General features: G+C 39.7%; 1 protein-coding gene across 15 annotated transcripts in view; it reads right to left on the bottom strand.

Annotated features, from left to right (window-relative positions):
- Positions 1–24,629, bottom strand: part of LOC111147228 (asparagine synthetase (glutamine-hydrolyzing)) — a 155,002-nt gene that overhangs the window by 11,737 nt on the left and 118,636 nt on the right. For 5 of the 15 annotated variants that reach the window (XM_022503128.1, XM_022503122.1, XM_022503125.1 and 2 more), the window contains one exon: positions 588–4,575. The gene's annotated coding sequence lies outside the window, so the exon portion shown is untranslated. Of the gene's footprint in view, positions 1–587; positions 4,576–9,392; positions 9,443–13,987; positions 14,005–24,629 lie in introns of those variants that run through there. The other 10 variants (XM_022503137.1, XM_022503133.1, XM_022503124.1 and 7 more) reach the window with 10 other exon arrangements.

Consider the following 24,629-nt stretch of genomic DNA (forward strand, 5'->3'; position numbering starts at 1 on the left):
GAGCAGGCCAGTTAAATATTCAATACCCAGTCCAAGTCTGTATTAAATCTTGATTCCAAAAACTGGTATAAACCACTTCAAAGACTGACATTTAAACTCTCTCGTCTACAGATTTTTCTGTATTTTTCCATTAGGTTGGCAGGCACAGAGGAGTTGAGAATGATTTAATTTACATACAAGTATTCAGAAAAGACGCATGATCTTTCTCTCCAGCAGTAGCAGTCTGGCACCCTGTCAATGCCTGCAACTCTCTCACCTTGGAATTTGGCCAGCTAGAGCTTGGGGGAGCCAGGCCACACTCGAGGTTTACTTCCAAAGGACAGATACACATGCGGGCTGGCTCTAACCTAGTGAGAGATCCCCAAGCCACTCTCTCCATCTCAGAACCTCAGAAGCCCTCAAAACTCCAAGAGACTCCCCAAATTACTAATACAGTCCTCTCTCGGGTCTCTTTGACAATTAAACGTCCTGTCTTTACCTATACCAACTGCACATCGAGTCTAGCGGGTAAAAAAGATCATACATATTGCTCAAGTGTTATGTTAAGATATACAACCATTATAAGCATTTCACAACTTCTTGCTTACCTCTAAGTGATTTACTCAAACGTGATGAAAGAAATTCTAAAGAGAAAAAAGAAAGGCATGTTGTCTGATATCAGATATCTTGGCTGTATAACAAAAAGCATTTTAAGTTGACAGAAATACATAATGTCCACCATCCAAATGTCCTAAATGACACAAATGTTCTCAAGTATTTTGTCTTAAAGTTGTCTTGGTTCATAGGAAAGCAAAGCAGGTAGGACACAAACACCAACATCTCTGAAAAACAACGTGGCAATCCCTATAGGCCAAGAAGCAAACAATTCCTACGGACGTTTCCTTGCAACTTCATATTCTCAACTGTGAAATAAAGGGCCATTTTATTTGGCTGCTGCCAGCTCAAAACAGTTATTTTACCAAAATATCTCACACTTAGAAACTTATTTGGGTATCTTTACTGCAAATTTGCAGCAAACCTAATTTGGGACAAAAATTCTCGAGAAAATATATACATATATTCAAGTTACATCAGTCACTTTGGGCAATCCTCTCAGGGTGTTTGCATCTAAATGAACCAAAGCTTTGTTTAGCTTTCTAATGAGACCACATCAAACTAACAAAAATTAATAGTGACTCAAACAACTTGGAAATGTCCTATGCAGTCCCCTCCATGCACTTTGCCAAATAGGCTCTAATAAGACATTTGAGAAATTCACTTAGATTTAAGTGAGATGACTACTGATAAGCCATGTATCTTTTCCTCTATACCAGTTAAAAATGGGCTGAGAAATTGCTTTGAAAATCACAAGAGGTCATTAGTGAATCATTTACCAGTCTTCCTAATGCCACTTAGCGAATCCCATTATTAAACCTGCATAAGGAACACACACTAAGCGCTAAAACAGAGGGGAAAGAAGGGAAACACACATTAGTGAAGCACACTTACCTTTCCCAGCAGGAAAGAGCACATTAAAACTATTACCTATTTTTGTTGGACTTGGGCTTACGTGCAAAGGTCCTACTTGCAATGCTTTTTCCTACTGCTATGACCTGTTCCCTGTAATTTTCTGCACTTCCTCATAAACTTTTAGAACAGTGCCGCCCAGAAATGTAAGCCAATATGGAATCGTAAAAATACCAGTAGGCCCATTAAAAAAGTAAAGAGAAAAAGGGAAGATAACTTTAAATATATTTTAACACAATGCACCAAAAAGCTATTTCAATATAATCAGTATAACAAATTATTGACAAGATACTTTACATTGCCTTTATTAAGTCGTCAACATCTGGTGTGTTTTACACTTACACACATGAATTCGGGCAAGTCAGCATTTCAAGTTCTTGATAGTTACATGTGGACTGAATTGGACAGTGCTGCTTCCGTGCATTTGATTTCCATGCTGCTTACCAACTAAAAACTTCATCATATTGTTTTATTTTACATTAAGGTATCAGCAACCAACTCCTGCACAAGTTCAAGACTTAAGTTACTTTTAATTAATCTTACAGTAATGTGGCCAATCAATGGAAAAAAGAGTTATGAGTGCTTTTAAATTGTTAAGTCAAGGCACCCAGGACAATGGCCCATGAAGGAATAATGTAGGCCAAGGGCCCAGCAGAAAACTGTCTTTTTCTTCAAAATAATAACATTAATCTGAAACCAGCCCTACAGAATAGATACCATTGAGAAAGAAATGTTAGTTCTTTTGCTTTTTTCCATACCGCTCCGCCCGTCGCCCTGAACAGATCTCTCCTAGGTGGGGTTGGTTCATCAAATCACTTGTTGAGTCTTGCAGTCTGGGTAGGAGGATGGGGAAAGGAGAGGGGAGCCAAAAGGTGTGGGAAGCCAGAGGTGAGGGGCTAAGTGCAGACCCTTAGGCTTTGACGGACGCTGGGAGACCCGGACCAAGAGACTGCGCGAAACTCCAACTGAGCTCCAGCCACGTGCACCCTCTGGCGGGTCCACCGCAGCGCGCCCGGACTGCGAAAATTTCCACAGGCTTCCACGCAATATAATAATAATAATAAAAAATGTAAGAATTTATAAGGGCCAAAGTGGGCCGCAGCCCAGCCTCCCCGCCGTCTTTCACTTGATCCCTCCCTCGGAAGACCTAGATCCTAGTCTTTCCTCCCAGCTAGCTCCCAGGTGCGCAACAATCAGCCCCGCCCCCTTTACCGGCTGGAGCCGCAGCGCGGGCAGACGCCTGCATCCGCTTCTGCCCTCCGGTGTGCAAGCGAGGCCGCAGCGTCACCTCCTCCTCTCTCTTTCCCTCCCCCTTTCCTTCCAGGGGCGGCCCTGGGGCACGCTGGGAGGGCGCTGCGCTGGGCGGTAGAGCCTGGCTTACCTGGGCTCGGACGGAGAGAACAGCGGGGAGATGCCAGGTAGAGGCTGCAGATGGCGGGCGGGGCGGCGGGCTTCCTGTGACTTTATACGGGCCTCGCTCCTGTAATGCTTGCGGGAAGTTTCATCATGTCTGTGAGGACCAACCAGCGCGAAGGGGCGTGGCCCACAATGCCAGACCTTGGCTGGGCGGAGGAGGAGCGGGGACCAAGGAGGAACTGCGTCTTTCCAGCTCCTTAAAGTGTTAGTGCACCTGCTGAAGGATAGCCTCAGAGGTCCAGCCAGGTGCCCCACTGACACCTAGGACCAGGACCTTACCTGCAGTCCTGACAATTAGGGGGTCTTCTGCACTTGGTTCGTTCTTGGGGAAATCATCACTAAATTGATTGCAGCAACCCCTCTGCAGCAGATCTCCCTCATATCGTTAATTACAAAGTTTTTAGGCATTCAGGTATCAACTGCTTTTCTAAAGTTCATGGTATGCCACCTTGCTTTTACAAAAGACCACATTAGTACCTGTTTTCGCTACCTGAAAGAAATCCAAAGAGGATTTTTTTCTTTGGGGGAAAAGGCGAGAAGGGAAAATAGCGTTCAGCATTTAGTTTGCAGCCAGCCAGAACAGAGGCACCGTGGATGGAACGGCAAGGAGAGCACCGAGGCGTTCCTTCCCCAGAACTACACTCAGAGTCAAGGGGCTGTAGCCTTGAGCAACGTCTATGGGCATCCGTGCTTTATCTGTTCATTTTGTGCATTCATTAGCAGGATGTGTCCTTAGGTATCAGAAAGGCCTAAGAGAGGTTATTTTGGGGTCTGAGAAAACTCAAATTTTCCATGTAAATTCATAACTGCTTCTTCATTTTATGTCATTTCGGCCTATCAAATGTTTTCCTAGCAATGCTCTACTTTGAGATAACAGGGAAACCTGTACTTTAGTTTCTCCTTAACTACTAAGAGAGCATCTGATACATACATGTGGATAAAGAAATACCTGTTCTATTAATAAATAAGGGGGCAGACGGGAAGAGCTGGAAGGATATCTTTTTATTAACTACTATGTAGATTTCACTATGTCTTCTACCTCAGACATAATTTCTCCTTCCTCTGGACACACAGCTCAGTGTATTTATTTTGTGCTGGATCATCGTTAGACTTGTGATGTGGTTATATTCTCCTTCTACTGGATTGCCACCTTCCTGGTGGCACCTGACTTCACCTTTGAGTCTCATCATCAGCTCAATGGATACCACTAGGTAGATTCTCAAACCTGTATTCGGTTCAATTTGATTCCTCCTCCTATTTTGTCATTGACAAATGTCACTTTCTGGAAAGGATGGAATTCCAGTCTGAATTATACCACTAACTTCTTCTATGACCATAGGCATGTCCTATAACCTCTCTGGGTTTCCATCTTTGAAAGGAAGTTAGAGATTACCGGGGTCATTCCAGCCCTGAAATTCTAAACACTAAAGTGATGAGCATTCTTTAGAGCCATAGCACCCAAGAAGGAAATTTTTTTCATTCCACACAACATCAATCTGTCTTTTTGAAACTCAAAATAACTTTGCAATCTGGACCTTTTTATATTACACCAGTTAGAATTATCCAAATTCACCCACCTGATACTTGGAGATCCAGGATGTGAAATTGGGTTTGCCTGGATCCACAAGACGTGCTCTTCTAATCATATTCTGCCTGTGGATGAGATTAACAAGAAGAGCTGGCTCATACCAGAGACACTGACAGAAGGGCAAGGAGCTGACATAGCCTCTCTTATTTTTGCTAAACATGAATGACTTATATTCAGGATTAAATACACTTTTTCCACATTTCATCCCCACTCCTATATTGGGTCATTACCTTTTTTCCTTTTTATTTTCTGCACTGAGAGTTTGAAAGGGAAAACTCTATTTAATTTATTTTTTTAAAGATTTTATTTATTTATTTGACAGACAGAGATCACAGGTAGGCAGAGAGGCAGGCAGAGAGAGGAAGTGAAGCAGGCTCCCTGCCGAGCAGGGAGCCCGATGCGGGGCTCCATCCCAGGACCCCGGGATCATGACCCGAGCCGAAGGCAGAGGCTTTAACCCACTAAGCCACCCAGAAGCCCCGGGAAACTCTATTTTAAAGGCATCATTGAATTGGTACCAGTATTGCCCTCAGATTTGTTATGCAGTACAGGGAAAGACTTGTCCTCAGAAACCGTTTTTTTTTCTTTTATTTTTTTAGTGTAAGTTTTTATTTTAATTCCAGTTAGCTAACATACAGTGTTATTTCAGGTGTGTAATATAGTAATTCAACACTTCCCTACATCACTCTATGCTTGTCATGACCAGTGTACTCCTTAATCCCTAACATCTACTTACTCCATCCTCCCACCCACTTTCCCTCTGGTAACCATCAAATTGTTCTTTGGCCCAGTGATGGGTATTAAGGAGGGCACGTATTGCATGGAGCACTGGGTGTTATATATAAACAATGAATCTTGGAACACTACGTCAAAAACTAATGATGTGTACTGTATGGTGACTAACATAACATAATAAAAATAATAATTTTTTAAAAAAGAATTTCTTTCTTGCTTTGTCTCTCCATCTCTCTCATTTTTTCCCTTGCTTCTTAAATTCCACATATAAGTGAAATCACATGGAATTTGTCTTTCTCTCTCACTTAACATAATACTCTCTAACGCCATCCAGGTCTTTGCAAACCACAAGATGTCATTCTTTTTCATGGCTGAATAGTATTCCATTGTATACATACCACATCTTCCTTATCCATTCATCAGTCTATGGACAGTTGGGCTGCTTCCATATCTTGGCTATTATGAATAATGCTTCTTTAGACATAGGAGTGTATGTATCCCTTTGAGTTCTTGTATTCTTTGGGTGAATACTCAGTAGTGTGATTGCTAGATCATAGAGTAGTTCTATTTTTAACTTGTTGAGGAATGTCCATACCATTATCCACAGTAGCTGTACCAGTTTGCCTACTCACCAATAGTGTATGAGTGTTCCTTTTTCTCCATATCCTTGCCAACACCTGTTATTTCTTGTGTTGTTGATTTTAGCCATTCTGACAGGTGTGAAGTGGTATCTCGTGGTTTTGATTTACATTTCCCTGATGATAAGTGATGATGAATACCTTTTCATGTCTTTTGGTTATCTGGATGTTTTCTTTGGAGAAACATCTGTTAATCTCTTCTGCCCATTTTTAATTGGATTATTTGGTTTTTGGGTGTTGAGTTGTATAAGTTCTTTACATATCTTGGGTACTAACCCCTTTAATGGATACGTCATTTGCAGATATCTTCTCTCATTCCATAGGCTTCCCTTGGTTTATTGCTTCCCTCACTGTGCAGAAGCTTTTCATTTTTATGTAGTCCCAATAGTTTATTTTTGCTTTTGTTTCCCTTGCCTCAGGAGACCTATCTTGAAAGAAGTTGCTATGGCCTATGTCAAAGAAATTACTACTGGTGTTCTCTTCTAGGATTTTTATGGTTTCACGTCTCATATTTAGGTCTTTAATCCATTTTGATTTTATTTTTGTGTATGGTGTAAGAAAGTGATCCAGTCTCTTTCTTTTGCATGCTACTGTCCAGTTTTCCCAACACCATTTGTTGAAAAGACTGTACTTTTCCCATTGAATATTTTGTTTTGTTGAAGATTAATTGACCATATAGTTGTGAGTTTATTTCTGGATTTTCTGTTCTATTCTATTGATCTATGTGTCTATGTTTGTGCCAATACCATACTGTTTTGACTACTACAGCCTTGAAATATAACTTGAAGTCCAGAATTGTGATGCCTTCAGTTTTGCTTTTCTTTTTCAAGGTTCTTTTTGCTCTTTGGGATATTTTGTGGTTCCATATAAATTTTAAGATTGAGGGGCACCTGGGTGGCTCAGTTGGCTAAGTGGCTGCCTTCAGTTGAGGTCATGATTCCAGGGTCCTGGGATCAAGCCCCACATTGGGCTCCCTGCTCGGTGGGGAGCCTGCTTCTCCCTCTCCCTCTGCCCGAAGCTCTCCCTGCTTGTGCTCACTCTCTCTCTCTCTCTTCATCAAATAAATAAATAAAATCTTTAAAAAAATTTTTAAGATTGTTTTAGTTCTGTGAAAAATGCTGTTGGTATTTTGATAGGGATTGCATTAAATGCATAGATTGCTTTGGGTAGCATAGACATTTTAACAACATTTGTTCTTCCAAACCATGAGCATGGAGTATCTTCCCATTTTTGTGTCATCTTTTATTTCTTTCATCAGTGTTTTATAGTTTTCTTAGTACAGGTATTTCACTTCTTTGGTTAGGTTTAGTTCTAGGTATCTTATTATTTTAGTCCTAGGTATCTATTATAAATGGGATGGCATTGGAAACCAATTTCTAAGGCCTAAAATTTCTTTATAAAATATAAACCAAGTTGATACACAAAGCCAAAATATACTATTGGTTCCTAAATATTTTTAAGTACAAGATTCCTTTTAGAATCACAGAAAAGTTTCTCTTGACCTGACCCCACAAGATCACATGTTTTTAGTATTCCTTTGATAGAGAAAACGTAGCACCATAATTAAAAACAAAACAAAAGAAAAACAAAAACCCAACAAGATATCAATACTTCATATCACTGTTAAATAAATTTGTATTTTATTAGACACATCAGCACCAAAATAAACTAATAAATCGTAAAATGTGTAAGACATACTGAGATCAGACTATAGTCAATGCTCACAGAGTACAATGAGCATTCGATATTTCCCTACAGTAACTCCCAGCTAGTTTACAGACTGCCTAGAATATAAATTTCACACAGAGCATGTACAGAATACTTAGTAGTTGACAGGCAAGAGCAAGATGGTAGATGACTAAGTTCTAAGGTTCTTTACTTCCCTAAAGTCTTTAGCAAATTGTGATTTTGCTGTACACTTATCTACCTAACAGGTCTGAAACCTGAAAACAACCTGGGAAAGGAGGTCTTCTATTTACATTTCACAAAAATAAAACTAAGAATCCGAGAACTTGAAGGATTTAGCCAAACAGACTGGATTAAATCACTAAGAACTGTATTTTTATATACAGAGCCCAATTCCCTTTACCACCCTGTCTGTAATGGAAGACAGATAGTTGATATGTTATCTAGTGTTGTTGGCTGTTCTATCTTCTACTCATACATCCAGAACCACTCCATCCTTTCCCACTTCACTTTGTGTCCTGGCTCCCTTACCCTCCTCTTCTCATGGAAGTGTTCAAAGGGAGATGTAGAGGGCAGAAGGGAGAATTCTCAGGCTAGTTCTTCCTCTGACATTTTTACTACAAAATTCCTCTCCTAAAACCCATAGCTTCTGCCACTGGCCTATCTTACTTCCTCTTCCCCTTCAGGCCTATCTCTAGGGTACCAAACCACCTTGATTTTCCTTTATCCTGACCACACTTCTGTAATTACTGTCAACTGGAGTGTGACATCTGCTTCCTATCAGAACCCTATCTAATACACTGATCTAGGATATAATGGAGGACACTGTGGATTTAACTAGAGTAGAAAATGATTCATATTCTCTCTTAATTATTGGACACAAATGAGAACTAAATTATGTTGGCCTATTTTCCCACATCTTACCCACCCCTGTATTGAAACCTCACTCTTGAAGTAGCCTAGAAGCATTTAACATTTTTTGACCTAAGTCACTGAGGAATCAAATAAAACCCTCCTCTGTCAAGTAAAAACTTTAGGCTAGTTCCCCAACCCAAAAGTTTAACTGACAACACAAGATGGCACTTGTTCAGCCCTGAGAGCATTAATTAATTAATTAATTAATTAAATTCTTTTAAAGAACTACTAAATTCTGCCTACTTGTGATCTCTGTCTGTCAAATATATAAATAAAATATTTTTTAAAAAAAAGTGGGGGGTGAACCTGGGTGGCTCAGTGAGTTAAAGCCTCTGCCTTTGGCTCGGGTCATGATCCCAGGGTCCTGGGATCGAGCCTCACATCAGGATCTGTGCTCGGCGGGGAGCCTGCTTCCTCCTCTCTCTCTCTGCCTACCTCTCTGCCTACTTGTGATCTCTGTCTGTCAAATAAATAAATAAAATCTTAAAAAAAAAAAAAAGGACTACTAAATTGATTTTTCTCAATGGGTTTGTTTTTGGTTATTTTGTAGATTGATCCATTTCCTAGAATTAAAATATATGTAGTAATAAGACAACCACATAGTGGTAGCTCTCCTTTGGTACTCATGGATTGAAAAAATGTACATAATAATAAAAAAGCTTCATCAATATTAAAACACCTTAAAATAAGGTTGAGCATTCGATATTTCGAATTATATTCAACCCAATATACCTTTGGTAAAGTATTGAGGAGTTTGACATGCCTATTGTCTACAGAAAATGCTATAAAACCATTCAGATTTGCCAACCCCTATCCTAACTCCAAAGCTACCCAGGAGCTGATGACTCAAACATTAGGTAACACTGAATTAGAGTTTCAACTGTTTTACAAGCCCCATCCCATCTCACCTTCCAAAATAGAAAATGCTTCTGGAGCAGGCCACGTGGTTAGCACTTCCCTAAACAATAGAAGAATTATTAACAGTAGAGCCACTTTTAGATCACAGTAACCAGAGCCATTGAACTTCCACTAGACATGACCTTGCCCACTCAGGGAGGAATTTAGGATGACACTATGGGTGAGCTCTCAAGGTACAGCATGGAGTCAGAGGGAGACAAAAATGAAGCTGGAGCCTCCGTTTGATCTTTTGCCCTGTCCTGTAAATGTTAGCCATGGGCTTCTCAGCAGCCTATGATTCTATTTCTCTGCTGTTTGACCTATTTTTTTTATGATTTCTTTAAATCATTTGTTGAAATGCAATTTGAAATAGGACCTCTGATCTTTACTTCTATATCCTCTACTTTTCTTCTAATTTTACAGAATTCCCCTGACACCTACATTTAAATCTGCAGGTTAAATAGTAATATGGAAAATTCTGAAAATTCCAATTTCCAGAAAAATTTGTCTATCATAATACTATTTGTCACTCCAGGATATGTTACTTAGGACCAGAAAAAAAGGGAATAGTAATATGGGTTTTGTGCATATGTGTTTTGTAGAACCACAGATTTCAGGACCAGAAAAAAAGGGAATAGTAATATGGGTTTTGTGCATATGTGTTTTGTAGAACCACAGATTTCGTAAAACTGGGAATTATCTACTCTTTCAACAAAACATTTATATAGTCCCAATACAAGAAGACTGGTATATAAAAAGGAATAAGGAAACACTGGCAAAGCTGGAAAAAATGAGAGCCTCTCCTCTGAAAGAGTGAAAACTTCCTGAGAAGTTCCACTGATTTAGAATCAGATAACTGATTTAAAGAATAGAGTGCACTGAACATAGAAAACACCACTCAGAGTTGACCTTGCCTAGCAGATGACATGTGAGTAGAGACTGATACTTAAGGTAATAATATTAACAGTCATTTACTGAGTACCTCCTAGTTGCGATGCATTTCATATAACTTTCTACTCTGTATAATAACCATGGAGAATAATTATTCTTCTTTTGATAGATAAAGAAGTGGCTGAGGTATATAAATTAAGATACCCAGCACCAAACAGTGTTGCCTCAAACCTGGCATGATGACTTGAGAACTTCCATGCCTGCCCCAGAAGTTTCTCAGCAAGCCAACCAGGTAGAGGGAGCCCTTCCAAGAAATGGCAGTAAGATATGAAAGGTCCCAGTGTGTCCCTAAGGACAGCTAGAGAAAGTACGGTTGACCCTTGAACAACACGGATTTGAACAATGTAGACTCACTTACACACAGATTTTTTTCTTTACAATATAATACCGTAAATACATTTTCTCTTCCTTATGGTTTCATTGACGTTTTCTTTTCTTGAGCTTACCTTATCTTAAGAATACAGTATATGACACATATAACATGCAAAATATATGTTAATTGACTATCTTTGCTATTGGTAAGGTCAACAGTAGGCTATTAGTAGGTAAGTCTTGGTGGAGTTAAAAGTTATACCAAATTTTCCACTGTGTGGGGCAGTCAATGGTGCTCCTAAGGCCCATGTTGATTAATAGTCAACAGTACACAGAACAAGTGGAAAAAGTCAATGAAGGGTAAAAGATTCCATTTTAAGGAAGCAAGAGTAAATGGAGCATGCAGCCACAGGACATGGGCAGAATGTAAGCATTTAGAGGAAAAAGAGGACTCCTACTTTTAGGACAGGAGAGGCAGAAAGAATGGTGTTGCAGTATAGGTAAGCCTAAAGGAAAAGGAAAGAGAAGCAGAGAGAAAATAGAAAAGACAAATTAAGTATATCTATGATGATACATAAGCACTATGGAAAAGAAAAGAAATTGGGGGGATTACAATTCTTAGAAGAATTTGTACTTATAGGCTTCTGTTTCCTCTAAGAAATAGAAGGAAGGCATATTGTCTGTGGTACTGAAAGGTTTGGGATGTGGTGACAGTGAACTTTGAAATAATAGCCAAATATCAACAAAAGTTGTTGAGGGGAAAAAAAAGAAGGTTGGGCAAGATGGAGGTCCAGCAGGGGGACACCATAAACATGAATGTGACTGGGGCAGTAAGGGAGGGCATATTCTCCAACCACATGGGGCAATCCAAGATTTGGGGTCAAGGCATGGAGGCGAATGGCTCTAGGCTCTAGGTTGGGCAGTGCATGTATAGAACACAGATAAGTGGGCATGGGAATGTGTACCCTATGTGCCTTGGTGGGGACAGCCCTTTCAGTAAACTCTGTTACTGTTCACAAATATTCAGTTCCCCTTCCTGGGGAGCATTATACCATTTCTAGCCTACTGATAAGGTTTAGCCATGTGACTTGCTATTGCCAATGAAATGTGATCAGAAGTGACAGAAACTTAGGAGCCATCATTATGGTTCACCACGTCCTCTTTCCCCTCTGCCAGGAGTCTGGCAGTGTTCCAGAGGCAGGCAACTCTGCCAAACCCAGAAAAAAACATGTGGAGAAGGACCACAGCCTACCCATGATCCACATGTAGTTTTCTGATTACAAGTGTCTGCGATTTGGAGGTCATTTGTGACTGCAGCATAACCCAGTCTAACCTGACAAGCAAAGCTTGAATATTTTAACTTGGAAGGGAGAAAGTAATTAAGTCAGAAGTTAGTTCATTTATAAAAGACTAACTGGGGCTAAAGGATTAAAGACTTGACTGTATGCTAGAGAAGTATAGGAATAGAAGAAATACATTAACTGGATATTTTTATGGAAAAGAAATGTATAATTTTAAAGTGTAAAATAAAATAGTGAATGCAAGATTGCCTGTCCCAGGTTCCTAAGCACAATAGTCATTAAGGAAACAAAGGTACTCCCCATACAGAATTCCCCTGTGCCTTACTAGGCTAGGTCCTGTCTGGTCAAGATGTGTATTTATTAGATTAGAAACTAGCATCCCTGGAATAAAAGCTCCCCCCCTCCTCCCAAACAGAGTCAAACAGCAAGTCCTGAAGCTGGACCAAAACATCCACCCTTCTCCCAACATCTCTCCTACTGCATTGCACCCCAGACCCCTGGAGTCCTTGTTCTTAAACAGACAGAGGTGAACAGGGTTTTTAGCTGCCAAAAGTTGGATTTGTGGGTAGAAACCAGATTTACCCCTTTTCCTTCTTGTGCAATTTATGCATACTGAGGTCGTTAGGACAGAAAATCATAGTTTAATTTTTTCATCAAACTAACAACATGTACAGAGCACCTACTGTATTTGGGGACATGGAGCTTACTCACGATACAGAGGAACAGGGAAAATCAACAAGATTCCTCAGTCCAAAACATAGGTGAGGGTAAATAATTACTATGGAGAACAACAGAACAGAAAAGGAAGAACATCCTACTGCAGCCCCGTTGTTGCATTATACCACATCACTCTGTAACCTTAGTCTTCTATTTGGTTTTCCCATTTAGTAAAATATTCTGAGCATCTCTCCAGGATGAAGCTGAACCAGAGTTCACGTTTCTTAGTTGAAGTTCCCCCGAAGAGAGTCATCCGGTATTCCCTGAGCCTTGTCAGATCTGCTCAACTCTCCCACCATATTCGGCCATTACTACTCTAAACAATGCCCACCAAAGGGGAAAGAGCTTGCTGGGTTCCAGCCATGAGCCCAGTTTCATAGCAGCTGAAGACTCGTTACACAGTTACTCCAGTTTTGGCCACCATGAAAGGACTCAGCCTAATACTACAAAGCAAGATCTTTAACACCATAGTGGAGACCAGTGTTTCCCAGGAGGGTGCAGGTGCAAATGGCATTCGCTACTGCATCTATAGCCCAGAATGCTGACAACAATAATTATTAACGATCGAGGCTGCTCTTATGGCCTGGAAGCAAGACCATTAAGAAACTAATACCTGATAAAAGCTACACAGAGACCATCCAGACCAACTGTAGCAGATCTAGAAATTACAGTTGTAGATGCTGTTCACTGAGGATATTTTGGGTCACCTTTTTTAAGTGACTTATTTTTATCTACTGCTAAGGATCCAGGCAAACACTGTGGCTTGGAAGTTGGACTCTAAGCGCAGCCCCCTACCCTCAGGAGTTGTGTCAGACTGAGCATATCTCAGCCATCAGGCCCCAGCATGGACAGAAAAATGCATCTTCCCAGGACATCTTGTTGTAATCCACATTATCCATGGAAACACAGAGATAAGGAAGGCTGAGAAGGGATAATCAGGACAGGTAAATAATAGCCTCAAATCCAAGCTTACCTAGGAGGTCATCTCTGTCCATTTGTGTTTCTAAACATAGTATGCAAAGGACTTGCTGTAGTGGGTTGAATGGTAGTGCTCAAAATATCTGCCTAAATCCCAGAACCTATGAATGTAACCTTATTTGGGAAAGGGTCTTTGCAGATGTAAATTAAAGATCTCAACACAAGATCATCCTGGATCATCCAGGTGGGCCTTCAATTCAATGACAGGTGTTCTTAAAAAAGATAGGCAGGGAGAAACAGACAAGAAGGCCATGTGAAGAGAGAGGCTGAGATGGCAGTTATACAGCTACAACCCAAGGAACACCCAAGGACACCAGAAGATGGAAGAGGCAAGGAAGGATTCTCACCTAGAGACCTGAAGGGAGTTCGGTCTTTCTAACACCCTGATGTCAGATTTCTGGCCTCCAGAACTACGAGAGAATAAGTTTCTGTTATTTTAAAGCATCCAGTTTGTGGTAATATATTACATCAGCCCTAGGAAATTAATACACTTGGCGACTCTCTTTAGCTTGACCCTACTCTTGATGTCTACCTCCAAGACAAGAAGCAGCCCAGGCAGCAACACCATTCTTAATCCTAAATTCCTCTGTAAGTATCTTGGCCTCTACTTCAGATGTGCTCCCTACCACATTCAAACTAAGGCACCTCCCTGCACCTCTGCTCACCCCACAACTACCCAAGTTTGGAGCAAAGTGCTGGATCATGAAAGAGACTGTCCATCTTCATGAACAACTCAACCAATTAGTCTACAATCTTCCATTCTAACACATGCTCCAGCTTGGCAAGACACCATTCACAACTGTCAATGCAATTATCCTCCCATCCAGTGCCCAGACACGTGCAGACAAGGTGAATCAGCAGGTGCCCTTCTGATGCACCCCCTACAGACACTGCGGTTCTTCCACCTGCTCACTCTCCATAGAAGTGGTGTACAGCAAATCGCTCTTTTCTTCCTACACAATAGCCATTTCCCTAAAAATTACCACTTCTCCTCTAACTTTTCTCAGCTCTTCACTCTTTTTGACACACACCAGAGCTGAGCCCAACACCTGGCACATAGAAGACATGCAAAAAATACTTGCTGATTGAATGGGAGCCAGATAGCTTAGGAGCATCCAGAAAGATATTCTAGAAACTAACTCGTGCATGAAGGAATGCTTTAAAGACTTTCCCACTGGCACTGCTGCTGCAGCTGGCCTCCTAACACTCTGGACAACTTTCTTTAGCTTGACCTTATTCTTGATGCCTGTCACCTACTGATGATGAAAGCCTGTTTTGGACTCTTCCCTTTGGGCACACAGGTATATATTAAAGCTTGCTTCCAGAGAATCCTTCCTGTCAAAGAAAGAGGAGTCTATGAAGTGAACAAGCAAAATTTAAGTACAGCCCCTACCTTCTGGCTAGCCTTCAACAACTTTTCTTCTTCCTCCATTTGGCCTCACTGGTTACAGACCTTAGTTTCAAATCTCAGAACACTTGACTTTGAACTAATGTTTGAACCACCTTCTCCACCTAATGTTGCTTTCACTAGCTCTCATGCTACGCTTTGGGAGAGACAATCAGAGCAATGTAATCATACAGATCAAATATAGAATCCCAGCATCACCTTCAAGCTATGTGACCTTGAGAAAATCCCCTGATTCTTAGATCTTTCACCTGCCAAACAGAAAAAAGGTATGAAATTTGCAGTTTTGTTGGGAGGTTTAAAAATGCTGAGAGGGTTAGAGAACTGGCAGAATAGCTGAAACACAATAAAAGCTCAAAACACATCAGCTATTGTTCTTATTGGACCTACCTTGATATTCGTATTGCATATTACAGAAAGCAAGTTTTGCAAGAGGCTGGACACCCTTGCCCACTATTCTAGACCTGGAGAGATGAACAGGACACCTAAGCTATCTCCAGATGTCTCTACGATTCTACGTCACTAGACCAGGGGTGGCAATAACCAAAATCATAAGAGAAGCTTGAAAAAACTAGTTTGAAACATAGTTTGAAAAACAACTGGGGCACCTGGGTGGTGCAGTCAGTTAAGTGCCTCTGGATTTGGGCTCAGGTCATGATCTCAGGGTCATGAGATTGAGCCCCATGTCAGGCTCCACACTTGGGTGGGGTGGGGACCCTGCTTGGGATTCTCTCTCTCCCTCTCCCCACTTGTGCATGAGTTCTCTCGCTGTCTCTGTCTCTCTCTCTCTCAAATAAATAAATCTTAAAAAAAAAGAAAAATGAATTTTCTTAGCCTTTAACTGTATCTATTAGAAATGTAACTTTCTAGTTTTATATATCAGTAAATGTCACTCAAATGCTTTGCAAAAATACACGAGTTGTATGACATTGTGAATGTAAATGTAATGTAAATGAATGTAAATGGCTTCAGTACTAAATGTACTGAACTTTACACTTTAAAATGGTGAATTTATGTTTTGTGAATTTTATTTAAACAAAATTATTTTTTTTAAATATGCAGAAACTGCTGTTGTCTTTAAAATCAGAATGTTGACCTGAGGATCATTTTTACAAACACAGATTCTGATTCTGTGGGTCAAGGTGAAGTATGGCTATCAACACCTTTTTAAAAACCCCCTTAGTAATTCAGATTAGCAAGGGTTAAGAACAACTGATTAATAATTTAAATATCTTAAATTAGGCAAAGGAGATTAATAGAATAGAAATTGCACTTTTTACAAAAAGACAGTTATCTGGTTAACGCGGTGTGACTCTCTGGACATTCTTTTCTTTTTATAATTTCTATTATTGGGATTACAATAAAGTTTGAAGAATGCATTTACCCATCTAAATCACACTTCCCTGTGGATTTTCATTCATTTTGTTTTTAGGAATAACTATCTGCTTGAGGTGTTAGAGCAACCAAAACGTAGGGGCAAGCTTGGGAGCCATGAGGGGAGGAAAAAGAATCCCCATGGTACCTCCTGGATTCTCTTCATCTAGTTCCATTCAAAAAGGTCCCAAAGCACAGCCCAGTATTACACTGTGTCCTGATAGGGGAAAGGGAAGAGCATGGAATGTGAACTTTCTGAGTTTCTTCAGCTCATCAGAATGCTGTGAGATCTGGAAGAGAGAAGGGTACAGATGTGCAGCAAGGTGCTGCGGGCAGTACTCAGCTTTCCTCAACCTTCCCTCTGACCTCCCCCAAGTCATTCCCTGGCCCCCTCCATGCCTGCATGTCTGACATGTGAACACAGACTGGATGTTAGAAAGCACCTGCTGCTACCAGGAAAATTCTACCTTGGACAAGAGGCTACAGGGGAGTAGATGAGGAGAAGGGATGGTAAATGGGGAAAAATATTAAAGCTACATCTGTGAGCCAGCCAGTAAGAAAAAAAAGGGATTCTAAATTTAAAAACAATGAAAAAACACCAACAACTGACTGGCCTCTATTTCTCAGATTGGAGAAAGGAACCTCATCCTTGCTATTAAGAAGTTGCCCAATTTGCTATTATGTAAGAGAAGGTGCTTTTGTATTTGTTTACATTTCTTTTCAGGATAAAATCACTACCTGGTATGACAGTCCTTTTCCACATTTTATTTCTCCCTCATCCTTTAATTGTAAACTCTGACTTTTCAGATCAACTCGAATACCACCTGGCAGACTTGCTCCTGCGTAAATACTTACTGAATTACAAAATGGTGAGTTGGGGTGGAATAAATGAGAAGACTGGAACGTTCTCTTTTCACTATAACAGATTTAATGAAGCTTTCCTTGTGGTGCACAGGAAAACTACATCACATTCTTACATTGTACATTCTTACACTTCATGTAATAATAGATGTGTCTCCTGCTTCTCTTAGAACTGATGTCCCAGCCTCATGTAGCTGAGTTGAGGCAGGAGTCTGGTACCAAGCTGTGAGCTCCTAGTAGCCCCATTAAACCATGTTAACAATACAAGGTTAGGAAACTAGAATATTGATGTCTACTCCCAGATATAGAAATAGTTCATGATGTGTCTCTTGGCAATTCACATAATCTTCTTGGACTTCCAGATTTGTAAAGAAAAAAAAATGGGACTGAACTACATAAACTTCCTGGTCCCTTCTAGTCTTAGAGCTCTAATTGTTAAAACTAAATGGATGTGAGCTATTTAGGGCATTCTAGTGTAGGAAAAAGTAACACTTATTGATCTTAACTCCCAAGAACTCTCACATTTACATTGTAAATAGTATTTCTCCTCCATTTGAACATAACCGAGAATCAGAGATAAGATAGGACTTGCTTATGATCACACAATTATCCAGGAACATATCCCAAATGGATCTGAACCTCGATTCCATTCTTTGCTACTCCACATGGCCTCTAATCTGGGAGACTGATCTCTACAAGGGGATAGTCATTTTTATTTCAGGACACAAGTCCAGGTTATACAACATTAAAAACATAGTATATTATTAAGTATAATCTTCTTTCTAGGCTTCCTTACTTTCATTTTTTTTTATTGGAAGCTAACAAAGGACCAGACAAATGTTTTTATCATTCTAATTGAGCTATTAAGAACACAGAATTCATCCCATTCCTGTTTCAAAAAGACACTGGTGTCAGTATCTCCCATCTCCACTCTGTCACTCAAACATGACTCAAATTTATTGTGTAAAATTACTGTCCCCTAGGTGCAGGATCCACAGCCAGAGAACAGCTCTGGCTAGAAATATTAATTAAAACAAGAGAGTTTACATGAAAATAGCCTAGTTGGCATGTAGTTAGGAATAAGAATGTCATTTTTCATGTCAAAAAACTGCAGTCGCACATGACAATAGTTGTACATTTAGTTTCCCATGGAGAAAAATAACTGATCAGCCACTTAAATGTAGTAAAGGTTCTGAAACCCATTTCATTTTCTTCAACATAACAGCATCTATGTTTATCTTAAAATATAATTCTTCACATATGTTCATGATATCACTGATAGGCAAGGCAGACAAGGCCAATTACAGAGTGAGAATATAAGGAGAATGGAAATGACAGTGGAGGTGACAAGGGCTACGAGAGGTTTTTAAGTGGAATGGAATGAATATATTGAGTTGTTTTTTTTTTTTTCAAAAGCTAAGCTTGCTGGCTGTGAAAAGGACCAGCCACAGTGGGAGCCCAGTAGCAGGAGGTCAATTAGAAAGCAGAAGAGAAGGTCAGCAGCCTGGGGTACAGAAGCATCTCTACAGTGACCTAAAGAGGATGACGAAGCACATGGACATGAGGGAGAGGGAAAATGCAAAACATCACAGTCTTGGGGAATGAGCTGAAGGAGAAACCATGATAAGAAATAAAGACTATCAGAGGAGAAATATTAAAATAGAGACATTTGGAGAGGAGGAAAGGGGTTGGAAGGAGGGGCACAGAATACTGAGTTTAGCACAATATCTCTTAAAATAGAAATGCCTGAGCTACATCTGTTAGGTAGTTGGATGGATGCACCAAAGAGAACTGAGAATTTTAAAAGACAATAAAACACAGTAGTTACAACATCAGCTTTAGAATCAAATAGACAATGGGTTTGGTCAAAGCTCTGCCGTTATTCATTCTGTGAGATTGGACAAGATTTAGAGACTTTCTGAGCATAAACTTCCTCATTTGGAAATGAGGATAGTAATAATCAAATGATATTTGATGTGGACTGAATCAAACAAAGCAGATATATAAGTGAGCAAAGTGCCTGGCACATAGTAGTAATTGCTCCATATATGTTACATGTTATTACTATTACATAGGTTATTGAACCATGAATAAAGGTAGGAATTGAAGTCAGAGGTTTTAAGCTGATAATCCTGTAAGTTTACAAGGGAAGATAGTTAAAGGCAGGGCCTTAGGAATGCCAATTCTGGAGGGGCAGGCATAGCAGGGGCAGGCAAAAACAGACTGAGAAGGTGTAGTAGGGGAAAGGAGAATCATGAGAGTATTGTGGTCTGGAAGCCAATGGGAGTAGGCAACAAGTAGGGGGATGGATCAGAATCACTGTATTAAGCAGTTATGGAGCAGAAAATTAACCATTAGATCTGTTAATGAGGATGATTTTGTTGACCTAAACAAAGAGTACTATGACAAAATAAAGAATAGAGGCAGTAAATAGAGATAGCATTCAGCTTTCCTACAAGATTTTTATTCAATAAGAAAAAGGAGGGACAGAGGCACCTATAAATTTAGTTAATTAATTTTATAGATGTCTCTCCAGTACTCCAAAGGTATGAAACCCTGATCTCAGGTTCAAGTCAGACATTGGGATTCACAATATATTGGGCAGCATTTGTTAAGTTTAAAACAATGGTTTTGCAGTCAGGTCTATGATCTAGTTCCAGATCTTTCAAGCTGTGATTTGAATAAGGTACACACATTTTTTTGATCCACATGCCAAACAACAATACTAATTTTAAGATTGTTATTAGAATTAAATAAGGTAAAATATTTTAAGAGATAAACACAATTCTCACACATAATAATACCCCTGCCCCCAAATTGTATATTTTGAAAGTTGTAGGACTATTTGGAGAACGGAATCAATCATCCTGAAAAAGCAAAATAGGTAGGAACTAAAGGCCAGGCCTTGTAGTGCCAACATTTTAGGAGTAAGAAGAGAATGATTTAAGCAAATACATTACAGAAGTATAGGTAGGGGTGCCTGGGTGTCTCAATTCACTAAACATCTGCCTTCACCTCAGGTCATGATCCCAGGGTCCTGGTATCAAGACCCACATTGGGCTCCCTGCTCAGCAGAGAGCCTGATTATTCCTCTCCCTCTGCCTGCTACTCCCCCTGCTTGTACTCTCTCTCTGTCAAATAAATAAAATCTTAAAAAAAAAAAAAAAAAGCTTAGGTAAACAGCCATAGAAAATTCACAAAGTTTGGTGAACTAGAAGCAATGCAGGCAGTTGTTTCATAGTCATGGGATGGATCAATAGCATTCATAAAAAAGACTGGAACTATAATTATATCATCGGACTAGACAATGAGGAATTCACTGGGGATGGCACATGAAGTTGATCTCCAAATAGTTATATGACCAGCTATTGGTTTTCATTTCTGGTTGATTGAGGTCTTCTCCAAGGACCACCATATCATACCTCTGAAATACTGTTGTTTTTGTGTCAAGTGGATCTTTCATGCATTGGTGGTCAGAGAACCTAAAGGGACAGAGAGCCTGTAACTTCATCAAGCTAATAAAAAAAGATCTAATATATTATTTTATGTCTTCTTTTACACATGACAGGATGTGACCTAAAGATAGTTTTCATTATAACCCAGCCCCAATTTTTCTAGCAACTACATTTTCTATCAAGAATTAACTAAGGACTTTCAGGGAAGATGGCAGAGTAGGAGAATCCTAAGCTCACCTTGTCCCATGGTTACAACTAGATAACACATCAGTGTAAATAATTCAGAAAATGACCAGAAGACTGGTAGAACAGACTTTCCACAGTTAAATGTAGAGAAGAGGTCACATCAAAAAGAATAGGAAGGGCGGGGACATAGTTCGGAGCTATTAACAGTCCCACAGGATGGTCTGTGGAAGGAAGGATGTACAGGCAGAGAATGGGGAAAGGAACAGATACCCCAAAATGAAGAACTCACACAGAGAAAACAAACCATTATAACATTTGGTTTTGAAAATAAGAAGGGACAAATTTTGCAAGTTCTTATAATCAGAGGGGTTTAACACCTAGAATTTTAAAAATCAATGAGCTTGGCTCTGGGAGAGTCAAGAGGGCAGAGTTTCTACCTTTAAAGAGACAGCACAACAAACAGTCCCACAGAAATATGGCATAGAAGCAGCAGTTGAAAAATGCCTGAGGTTTACAGGAGGGAGATCTGCCTACTAATCTCAGAGCATGTGATGGTATGCATCCTTGGGAAACTACTCTAGGCACAATAAAGCTGGTAGGCACCATTTCCCTTCCCTGTCCTCCAACCTAAACACACAAACACCTTTTAGGAACCAGCACAAGGCCAAAACTCACTACCTAGCTTGCTAAAACCACTGACTCTGCTCCTGTGTACTTTTCTATACATACACCCCATCCAACCCAGCCTACTTTGGTCTAAGAAGGACAAGCATGGATCTCCCTGGCACCATGCACCTAGCCCCAGCATTCTAGGGAGCAGGACCTGCACTCCCTCCAATATGCATTTAGCTGGAGCCTATCCAAAGTTGTACCATAAGCCTGGCAGTGTGCATGCAGTCACAACAGAGACTAGTACCACTTCAAAGTGACTCATACCCTAGGGAAATGGGGAGATAACCACACACACGAGCAGTGGGCTGGGGACAGACATCTGGTTTGAGTACAGGCCCCACCCACCAACAAAATCTTCTTAGGGCACAACACAGGGAAAGTGCCCTGCAGCTTGGCAGTACTGCATCTCTGAAAAATGCCTGGTCTGACAACTCAAACTCAGAAGTCCTAGAATGGCCCACTAACAACACAGGGACCAAATCGTGCCCACAACAGGCAAAGAGAACCACTTTAGATGACTGGGTTGAAGGCAGAAGCAGCTCAGCCATAATAGTAGGGTGTACACAACACACAAAGGATACACCCATGAAGCACCAGGTTCTGGTGAACAAGAGACACTGCACTGTAGAACACTACAGGACCTCTTTTTAAGGTCACTACTTTCAAGAGCAGGGGATGTAGCTGACTTTCCCAACACATAGAAATAGATATAGAGAGTTAGACAAAATGAGGAGACAGAAGAATAGGTCCTAAATGAAAGAACAGGACAAAAATGCAGCAAGAGACCTAAGGGAATTTCTCTCTAATAAATCATATTATTTATCTCTATCTCTAAAATATTAGAGAATTTAAAGTAATCATCATAAAGTTACTGACTGGACTTGAGAAAAGAGTGGAGGACCTCAGTGAGACTCTCAACAAAGATAGAAAACATAAAAAAAGAACCAATCAGAGATGAAGAACTCGATAACAAAGTAAAAATACATAAAATAGTAAAAAGTAAAAATAGCAGACTAGAGCAATAGTAAAGTAAAAATAGCAGACTAGAGCAATAAGAAGAAGGGATCAGTGACCCAGAGGAATAAATATGGAAAGCAATAAAAATGAACAGGATAGAGAGAAAAAACAAACAACAACAACAACAACAACAACAACAACAACAAAAACCGAACATAGACTTGGGAACTCAGCGCCACTACCAAGCATAATAAAATTCACATTATGGAGATTCAGAAGAGACAGAAAAGAGGGCAGAAAATTTATTTGAGGAAATAATAGCTAAACACTGTCTTAGGGTTTCTAAAAACTCTGGGGGAAAGAAACAGAAATCCAGGTCCAGGAGGCACAGAGAGCATCCAACAAAATCAACCCAAGAAGGTCCACAGCAAGACACATAGTAATTAAAATGGCAAAAAAGTACTGATAAAGAGAGAATTTTAAAAGCATCAAGAGAGAAGAAAACATTTACATACAGGGGAGACAGGGAAACTTCATAAGGTTATAAGCTGATTTTTCAGCAGAAACTTTGTAGGCCACAGGCAGTCATATGATATATTCAAAGTGCTGAAAGAAAAGAAAAAGAAAAAGAAAAAGAAAAAGAAAAAAACAAACCTGTAACCAAGGATACACTATTCAACAAGGCTATCATTCAAAATAGAAAAAAGAGATAAAGTGTTTCCCAGACAAACAAAAGTTAAAGGAATTCATCACCACTAAATGAGACTTACAGGAAGTATTAAAGGGGACTCTCTGAGTGGAAAGGAAAGACCATAAGCAGGAATAAGAAAAGTAGGAAGCATAATTGAAGTAAAATTAAGTATATCTATAAAAACCAGTCAAGAGAGTTACAAAATAAAACAATCTAACATATGATATCATATACCTAAAATGTGAAAGGGAGAGAAAAATAGGTTCAGACTTAAGTGACCATCAACTTAAAATAGACTGTTATATGCAAAAAATGTTATATAAACACCTAATGGTAACCACAAATCTAAAACCGGTAATAGATATGCAAATGAAAACAGAAAGGAATCCAAGTAAATGAATAAAGAAAGCCAGCAAACCATGAGAGAAGAGAGCTAGAAAAGAAAGGAACAGAGAACTACAAAAAGAACCATAAAATAAGTAGATCAATAAGTATATAGCTATTGATAATTATTTTGCATGAAAAGGACTAAATGCCCCAGTCAAAAGACATTGGGTGACTGAATGGGTAAAAAAGCAAGCTGCCTATCCTGCCTACAAGAGACTCAGTTCAGACCTAAACATACTTGCAGATAGAAAGGGAAAGAATGAGAGAGCATTTGTCATGCAAATGGAAGTGAAAAGAAAGCCAGGCTAGCAATACCTATAATAGACTTTAAAACAAACATTGTAAAAGAAACAAAAAAGGAGGCAACATAAACATAAAGGGAACAATCTAATGAGAAGTAGTAACATTAGTAAAAATTCATGCACCCAACATGGGCACACAAAAATATACAAAATAGCTAATAACAAACATAAAGGAAGTAATCAATTGTAATACTATCATGTAGGGGACTTTGACACCCCACTTACATCAATGGGTAGATCCACGCAAACAAAATCAACAAGGAAATAGTGGCTTTGAATGATGCATTGGACCAAATGGATCTAACATATATTTAGAATGTCCTAGCCTAAAAGAGCAGAATGCACAACTTTTTTAAGTGGACACGGAACATTCTTCAGAATAGATCACATATCAGGCCACAAATCAAGTCTCAACAAATTAAAAAAGATCAAAGTCATACCAAGCATCTTTTTCTGACCACAATGCTAGGAAACTAGAAATCAACCACAAGAAAAAAATCTGGAAAGAACGTAAATGCATGGAAGTTCAATAACATGCTGCTAAACAAGGAATGGGTCAATCAACAAATCAAAAAGGAAATTAAAAAATACATGGATACAATGAAAATGAAAGCACAATGGTCCAAAACCTTTGAGATGCAGCATAAGCTGTTCGAAGAGAAAAATTTAGAGCAATACAAGCCTACCTCAGGAAGCAAG

This window comes from Enhydra lutris, unplaced genomic scaffold, assembly GCF_002288905.1.
Source record: "Enhydra lutris kenyoni isolate GAN:26980312 unplaced genomic scaffold, ASM228890v2 scaffoldscaffold16, whole genome shotgun sequence".
Classification (NCBI taxonomy): domain Eukaryota; kingdom Metazoa; phylum Chordata; class Mammalia; order Carnivora; family Mustelidae; genus Enhydra; species Enhydra lutris.